General features: G+C 41.6%; 1 protein-coding gene across 1 annotated transcript in view; it reads left to right on the top strand.

Annotated features, from left to right (window-relative positions):
• Nucleotides 1–586: 586 nt before the first annotated feature.
• CKAP5 (cytoskeleton associated protein 5) overlaps nucleotides 587–8812 on the top strand; it is a 107938-nt gene continuing 99712 nt past the window's right edge. Inside the window, exon 1 of the mRNA XM_047691644.1 lies at nucleotides 587–665. The gene's annotated coding sequence lies outside the window, so the exon portion shown is untranslated. The remainder of the gene's footprint in view (nucleotides 666–8812) is intronic.

The following is an 8812-nucleotide window of genomic DNA, read 5'->3' as shown; positions in this document are numbered from 1 at the left end:
AGCAAGCCAGTCGTTTCTATAAATAACAGGAATATTAAGGCTTTTCCTCAGCAGTAAATTAGTTATATTAAACCCTCACATTAAGCTTGTAAGAGAAACATTGTTACCCTGTTTTGTGGAAACTAAGCTACAAATGATCTACTGAGAAGACTGCACTTAGAGGGGGTCCAAGACCAGAATCCAGCATCCTGGCTCCATTCACTGCTCCTTCCACGATATCCCAGCTGCCTCTCATTTCCCTCACGCACTTAGCTGCACAATCAATATTTGGTGAATGAAATGACTTTTTAAAATTTTGCCAAGTGTTGACAGTAACTTGAATAGCCAAAATTAAAGAAACATGCTGGTGGCCGAAGATGCACAGCTCTACACATCTTTCGCCCTTCTTTGGGAGAGAGGGGGCGGGGAGTGTAGTCGGCGGCTTCTGCTCCAGCGACCCTGTCCCCAACAGAGTAGGCAGCTCTGGGTCGGAAGGAAGCACGGCTGCGCGCGGCCCCTTTAAAGCCGCAGGCGGCGCGTGCCCACAGTCCTTTCAAATGGACCAATAAACGGGCGATGGGCGGTCCGTCGAGAACCAATAAACAACGAGGACACTGCGGGGTGTGCGGCGGCCCAAGCGGTTTCAAACGGCTTAGAGCAGGCCCCTCGGTTCTGACCCGGCGGAGGTGAGTGGCCGGTGGGCCCGACCCACCCACCGAGGCCCTCGGGTCCAGGCGTCGCGCGCGCCGGGGGGCCTTGAACCCCGGGCAGGGGGCCTCCGTGGACGCGCCCCTCCCTCGCCGCACGAACCCGGCGAGTCTGAGGCGGCTAAGCGGGGCGGAGGCCGGGGGACGCGCGGCTGGGAGGGCGGGGGGCGTGGGCGCTCGTGTGCGGCCGAGGCCGGGATCCGGGTGACCCTAGCGCGCCGCGGCGGGGTGCGGGCGGCAGCGTTGGGGAAATGCTGGCGGCGCAGGGCCGCGCTGGGCGGCTGTGGGTGTTCCGGAGCTGGGGCGGGGGCCCTGGGAGCCGGCCCTGCTGCGGTGCTCTCGCGTAATTGTCAAATGAATGAATGAGTGAATAAGAACCTAGGAGGGCTGTCTTGCTTGTGACGAGCCCGGTCGTCTCGAAGCGTGACAAGGACTGCGGTACCGGGGCCTGCCCGCGCACCTGTGTCCCTGCCGGTTTGCTGCGGTTTTAATAATTCCGATCATACCGCTCCGCCCTCACGCCTGGCTTTCTTTCTCAAAAGGTAGTTCAGTAGAGTTCAGGTATCTCCAGCTCTGAAGGTTTGGCGAACCTATACAATAGCCACCAGTGTAGGTTAACTTGCGCAGGCCTTGGTACTTTACGGTTCGGTATACTAGATTTTTACTTTTAAGCTCTTACCACTCTTAGGCTGTTGAGATAGCTACCCTTCAATCGTGGTAACTGTCAGGCAGGAATTTAAATGCATCCTGTTTTGTTTCTGGGATAGAAAATGGTGAAAGCGATGTTGCCAGAGTGGCTACTGTGTGTTAGAAAATATATTCTGTTGATGAATCCTAACAATGAGTTTTTCATTCAGCATCAATAGAGGGTAAAGTGGTTTTTGCAGAATTTGCCCCAAATTTATGCTTGGCTCTAATTCTCACAGGGAACGAAGGCATCAAATCTTGGCCCAGAAATGCTGCCTGTCTTATTCTATGCATAATTATAGTAATTGAAAACTCATTTTTAGAGAGGTGAACTCCTTCTTTCTCCATTTTCATCACCCTGAAAAGTCCTTCTTTGACCTAAAGAGCCGATATATTAAGCTAACAGTCTTTTGAAACTTTTAAGAAGTCTAAAAGATTTGGGCTTTTCTTAAGGGACTGGACAGACTAATATTGTTTTTATAAAATTTAATGACATAGAGGTGAAATCAATTTATTTTGCCAGCATAAATTAAACTTAGTTGGTCAACCGTGAGGAAAAAATTTTACACAAGTTTTCTAAGTCTGTTCACTGGAGCACTGGCAAGCGAAGTATTCCATAACAATCAGTATGCCTTATACTTTATTACTTTCAATGTTTTGATCATCAGCTTTGAATTATGAACAATAGTATAGCCTACAACTGACAACTCAATTTTAGCAGCAGAACTTTTTCTTTTTTTTTTTTTAATTAAAAAATATTTTATTATTTATTTCAGAGAGAAAGAGAGAGCGTGAGCCAAGGGTAGGGGCAGCAGGAGAGGGAGAAACAGGCTCCTTGCTGTGCAGCAGGAGGTCTTATGTGGGGCTTGATCCCAAGACCCTGAGATGGTGACTGAGCCAAAGGCAGACACTTGACCGTCTGAGCCACCCAGGCATCCTGCAGCAGAGTTTTTCAACTGCAATAAATTTGAGTACCTTAATATTATGAACACTGTTCTAGATTTTGGGGAGGCAATTAGAAATAATAAAAACATCTTTAACAAGGCCTTAGGATATTCTTTAAAATCTTGATGTGGAATGAAAACTTTTATTTGTTTTGAAGTAAAGCCAGGCTTTCTTATGCTCCTTTGACTTATTGGAGTCTCATTCATTCCTTCAACACATGCTGAGATTGATGCCCACTGTGTGTTAAACACTGTTCCAGATTCTGGGAATACACCAGTGAACCAGAAAAAGACAAAGCTCCTGACCTAAGGGAGTTTGACAGTTTTATCTCTCAAACAATTTGCTGTAGCAAATTGTATTTTCTATAATCCCTCTGGCCCAGCTCTGGTCCTTGAACAAAATAAATACTCAGATACTTTTATTAGCAGTAGCTAACATTTATTGAATAGTCACTGGGTGACACATTTTATCTCTTAATCCTCACAGCTTTTTACAGATGAGGAAACTGAGTCTTCAAAAGGTTATGCCACTTATTCATGATCATTGCAACTAATAGAATCTGAATTTGAACCCAAGTTAGTCTGTCTCCAGGGTCTTTGCTTTTAACCTATGGTTGTACTATATGAAGTAATGAGATCTGTTATGGAGAATTCAGGAGCACTTTCTTTCTTGGTAGAATACTCCCCCTCCCTTTTTTCTTAATACTTCTAGCAGAGCCGGGGCACCTGGGTGGCTCAGTGGGTTAAAGCCTCTGCCTTCGGCTCAGGTCATGATCCCAGGGTCCTGAGATCGAGCCCCACATCGGGCTCTCTGCTCGGCAGGGAGCCTGCTTCCTCCTCTCTCTCTCTCTCTCTCTCTCTCTGCCTGCCTCTCTGCCTACTTGTGATCTCTGTCAAATAAATAAATAAAATATTTTAAAAAAAATACTTCTAGCAGAGCCAAGAGAAAATAGGAATGAGAGGCATGGTAGTTTTTAGAGGGAAGATGGGGCGGTTCAAAATACATTATTTAATGGACAGCTGTGACTTTGGGGGAGATTGTGGGGTAGCATAAAATTGAGATGTTGATCTAATTACCATTGATGGATTCCTGGTGAGCAATGTTGGAGTGGTTTGAGATCCTTAAATGACTTTTATGTTTCACTTTATCTCATTCCTATCTGGGTGGTTGCCCTGTTTACATGAGATACCTTGGGCCTGTTAAACTTATTCTTTTTGACCTTTACATTTGCTGTTCTCTTTGTATACCAGCTCTGCTCAGGTCTCAACTCAAATCTAATCTCCTTAAAGAGGCATTTTCTATGCTTCCAATTAGAATAGCTTTCTTGGGCACTTTTGTGCCTCACTTTACTTTTTTATTCATTTCATAGCATTTATCACTATCTGATAGGTCACTTATTGTTTGGTTGTGTATTGTCTGATTTCCTCACAGAAAAAGAAAGCAGAGCACTGATTTTTTTTTTTTTTTTTCTTCTACCTTTGAGATTACCTCCATGCTTAAACAATGCTTGGAACAAAAAAGGTAGTAAAAAAATATTTGTTGAACAAAATTGGTCAAAACTGTCATAGTCTTCTCTGTGTGATAAAGTGATAAAGACAGTAAGTATATAAAATAAAGCTGTGTTACTGTGTCTTTGGATATGAGCCGTATCTCAACAGACTAATTTGGGAAGTCTTCAACTAAGAAAACTGGAAAAATGGCACCTTTGTGTCAACTGGGAGGGAAGGTAGATTTGGCTTCCCCACTTCTGCCTTTGTTGTTGTTGTTATTATTTATTTTTTAAGATTTTATTTTATTTTTGGGGGGCACCTGGGTGGCTCAGAGGGTTGAGCCTCTGACTTCGGTTCAAGTCATGGTCTCAGGGCCCTAAAATTGGGGCCCACATCGGGCTCTCTGCTCAGCGGGGAGCCTGCTTCCCCTCTCTCTCTGCCTACTTGTGTTCTTTCTCTGTCAAATAAATAAATAAAATCTTTTAAAAAAAAGATTTTATTTTATTTTTTAAATAGGCTCCATGCCCAACGTGAGGCTCAAACTCACAACCATGAGATGAAGATTACATGCTCTACCGACTGAGCTAGCCAGGTGTGCACCCCTGCCCCTCGCCGTCATTATTTATTTATTTATTTATTTGAGAGAAAAAGAGACAGGGCAAATGTGTAAGCTCACATCAGAGTGGTGGGGGTAGAGAAAGAATCCTGAGCAGGCTCCCTCGGAGCCTGCTGGGGCCTGCCACAGGGCTGGATCTCGTGACCCTGAGATCAAGAGCTGAGCAGAAATCAAGAGCTGGACGCTTAACCAGCTAAGCCACCCAGATGCCTCTGTTGTTATTATTATTATTTTTAAAGATTTTATTTATTTATTTGACAGAGACAGAGATCACAAGTAGGCAGAGAGGCAGGCAGAGAGGAGCGGGGGAAGCAGGCTCCCCCTAAGCAGAGAGCCTGATGCTGGGCTGGATCCCAGGACTCTGGGATCATGACCTGAGCCGAAGGCAGAGGATTTAACCCACTGAGCCACACAGGTGGCCCTGTTATTATTATTTTTTTAATTTAAAAAACTTTCTATGGAAGTTTTTAGGAGTATTGGTCAGGTATATTTTAGGGTGCCCCACTATTGGAATTTATCAGATATTTTTCTCATGATTACACTGGGATTATGGTTTTTAGGGAGGATGATGGCAGAAAGAAGGTACCATTTTCATCATCTCATATTGAGGATGCATACTATTGACATGATTTATGACTGTTGATACTGACTTTGATCACTTGGCTGAAGTATTGTCAGGTTTCTCCTTTATAAAGTTAATTTTTCCCCCCCATTCCATACTGTCCTCTTTGGAAAAAAAGTAACTGTGCTGCCTACATTTAAGGAATGAAGAGTTACGCTCCCTATTCTTTGGGGTAGAGTATCTACATAACTTACTTGGAATTCTTCTGCATGGAAATTTGTCTCTTTCCTTGTGTGTTAATTTAGTCAAGTGTCTACTTATATCAGTATGGAATGAAGGATATCTATTTTATGCTTTGAGTTATATTCCAATATTTATTTTATTGCTCAGATTGTTCCAGCTTTGTCCATTGGGAGCTCTTTAAGTTGGTTCCTGTGCCCCTTTAACATACTGACATCAGTGTGTGTGTGTGGGTGGGTGCGTGTGTGTGTATTTAATATAATTATTTTTTAACACTCCCTTACTTTCTGGCACTACAAGATGCTGCAGACTCATCTTGTGTATTTCTTGTCCTGGTGCTAAAATCAGCTATTTCTCCAAGGATCTCTGCTTCCTTTTATCGGAGAACAGTGTAAGAAACTCAAGATTTGGATACTAAGTATTCTCATTGCTGCTTTCTTTCTTTTCTTTTTTCTTTTTTTAAGATTTTATTTATTTATTTGAGAGAGAGAGAGAGGAGTGGGAGAGACCACATGCTGGGTGAAGGGCAGAGGGAGAAGCAGAATTCCTGCTGAGCTGGAAGCCCAATGCAGGACTTGATCCTGGGACTCCAATCCTGGGACTCTGGGATCCTGACCTGAGCTGAAGGCAGATGCTTAACTTGATCCTGGGACTCCAGGATCCTGACCTGAGCCGAAGGCAGATGCTTAACCGATTCAGCCACCCAAGCACCCTCACTGCTGCTTTCTTTTAAGCCCTCTCAGCTAACCGAACGAAGAGTTAGTTTTATACTAACGCTTATGTATAGACCTGTCTGTAAATACTTCTGGGTGTAATCATCTGTATAATTATGTTAAGTTAAACATGAGTTAATACTGATATCTCCAGTTCTAGTCCATTACCACATAGACTGTTCTAGCCTTCTCCCCTGGCTAATCTGTGAATTTACACATCAACAGTAGAAATCTGGTTTCCACCATCCATTTACTTAATTGTTCAATTCCAGTATACATGTATAGCAGCATCAGAGCTGTTAACCCATACTCTCATGGGAAACAACTTTATCCACAGAGTACAGTGCTTAGGTACCATTCCTTGTGCAGTTGTTATGTCCCTCCTTTTGAGTTTATCTGATATTTTTTTCATTATTAGACAAGAGTTATATGTTTTTGGAAAGAATGCCACAGAATACCGTCATTTTGTATCAAGGGATATATGACTTCAGCATGATATCACTGATAATGTTGATCTTGATCATTTGGTTAAGGTAGTGTTTACCATGTTAATATGTGAGGTTACTATTTTGGAAGCGAATCACTTAAGTCTAGCCCACCCTCAAAGTGGATGGAGGGCTTAAATACCACTTAAGAGTATCCACATTTATTATTTGGAATTTTGGAAGGAAGAATTGTCTCTTCTCCCATTCATTTTTTTATTCAACCATTTACCAATATCAGTGTATCTATTTTGTATTATTAGTTATAATTTTGATCCTGGGTTACTTTTTTTTTTTTTTTTTTTTTTTTGCTGAATTGTTCTAGCTTTGACCATTGGGAGATCTTTCATGTTGGCTCCTGTGTCCCTTTGACATGTCTCCATCCTTTTTTTTTCTTTTTCAGCATTTCTTTACTTTCTAGTACCATAAGATGCCCCAGAGACATCTTATATTTTCCCTGGCCCAACCCTAGAATCAGCCATTTCTCCCAAGGAGCCGTGGTTCCTCCTCCTGGACAGTGATTTATAGAAACCAAGATTTGGGTGCTCATTGCTGGGGGTGTCATTATTTCTAGGCCCTCTTAGTGGACAGAGCTAAGTAATTTATGTATGTATGCTAAACCATGTATATGCATATACATAAAATTGTTTCTGTATCTTTCTCTCTGTATTTTTTTAAGATTATTTTTCTTTCTGTCTGTATATTAAACTAAACGTGAATACATACAGTTCTCTCCAACTTTCAGAGGAAGCTTGGGTCCCAAACAGATGTCTTTGTAACTTGCTTTTTACTGAGATCTTTTTCCCCCAATTAGCACTTTTTAAGTGCCACAGAAAGCATTGTTTTCCATGACCTGGTAACAGCAGTTGTTTGACCTGGAATGTGATCTTTGTTTAGATGCATTCAGAGCATAAATTCTGACTCAGCTGGAACAATTCATATATTTTTGGCATAGATAGGGTGTCAGATAAGCCACGGTGACCTCATGTCTTGACCTTCTCTCTTCAAACATGATTTTTGCTTCTTTGATATCTTAATTATATTTTTTAGGGATTTGTTATTAATTAAGGTGACTTTTAGATCCTGTGAAGATGAGAGAAAAAAAATTGCGTAGTTTCAAGAATTTCTTGAAATGAAATTCATTTGTTTAAAGTGGATGTGTTTTGTTTTTGTCTTTTCATTCTTCAATCATAAAACTTAAAGTAGCATTTTATGTATCTGAAAGTCAACTACCAGGAAATAAACCAAAAAAGGTTTTTCAGCAGCCTAAGTAGGTATCACAGATTTTATTGGCTTCCCTCAAGTAGATCCTGTTCTCTTTTAGACAGTTTCAGCTTGCTTGGTTCTTTAAATCAAGAGCTAAAACTTAAAAAAGCAGCACTGTTACAAGCTAACTAAAAGTGTTAGCTTGATCAAAAGGAAGGAAGAAAAGCTACAACATGTAAAACATTAAAATTAAAAAAAGCCATATTGGAAGCATTTAGATTTGGTGCAAGAGTCCCTCATACCTCTGTGATCATAGTGGATTATCCTGAAAAGTTTAAATGATTATTAGTATACTTTGTTTAAGAAGACTGGGAGGGTTAGGTATTTTCTTAGATTTATATGGGAAAAAAAGTTACATAAAATTGTTGTTCCAAGGATCAGCCTCTCTCTCCTGTTTGGCCACTTTGGCTGTCTAGAACATCTTATTCCCTAGTCAGTTTTTTTTTTTTTTTTTTTTTTTTAAATTCACAGTGATTTTTTTAAAACAATAATTTTATGTCTTTATCCACTTGTAGTATGAAGTCTCTCATTTGTAGATTTTAAGAATTTTTTTAGTACTATTGTTCCACATTTTTCTTTTCTTTTTTTTTTTTTTAAAGATTTTATTTATTTATTTGACAGAGATCAGAAGTAGGCAGAGAAGCAGGCAGAGCGAGAGAGGAGGAAACAGGCTCCCTGCCCAGCAGAGAACCCGATGTGGGGCTCAATCCCAGGACGCTGGGATCATGACCTGAGCTGAAGGCAGAGGCTTTAACCCACTGAGCCACCCAGGCGCCCCAATTCCACATTTTTCTTTTGGTCTTTTTTCTTTCTAATGTACATTAAAAAAAAAAAAAAAGCTTCATGAGGGGCGCTTGGGTGGCCCAGACAGTTAAGCACCCAACTCTTGGTTTTGGCTCACATTGTAGTCTCAGGGTCCTGAGATTGAGCCCCACACTGGGCTCTGTACTCAGTGGGGAGTCTGCTTGGGATTCTCTCTCCCTCTTCCTCTGCCCCTCCCCTCCCACTGATGCCCCCCCAAAATAAATAAATGATTATTATTCATTTTATTTTATTTCTTTTTAGTGTTCCAGAATTCATTGTTTATGCACCACACCCAGTGCTCCATGCAATACGTGCCCTCCT

Source organism: Lutra lutra, chromosome 10 (assembly GCF_902655055.1).
Source record: "Lutra lutra chromosome 10, mLutLut1.2, whole genome shotgun sequence".
Classification (NCBI taxonomy): Eukaryota; Metazoa; Chordata; class Mammalia; order Carnivora; family Mustelidae; genus Lutra; species Lutra lutra.
The sequence above is the reverse complement of the archived record's forward strand: the minus strand, read 5'-3'. Positions and strand labels throughout refer to the sequence as shown.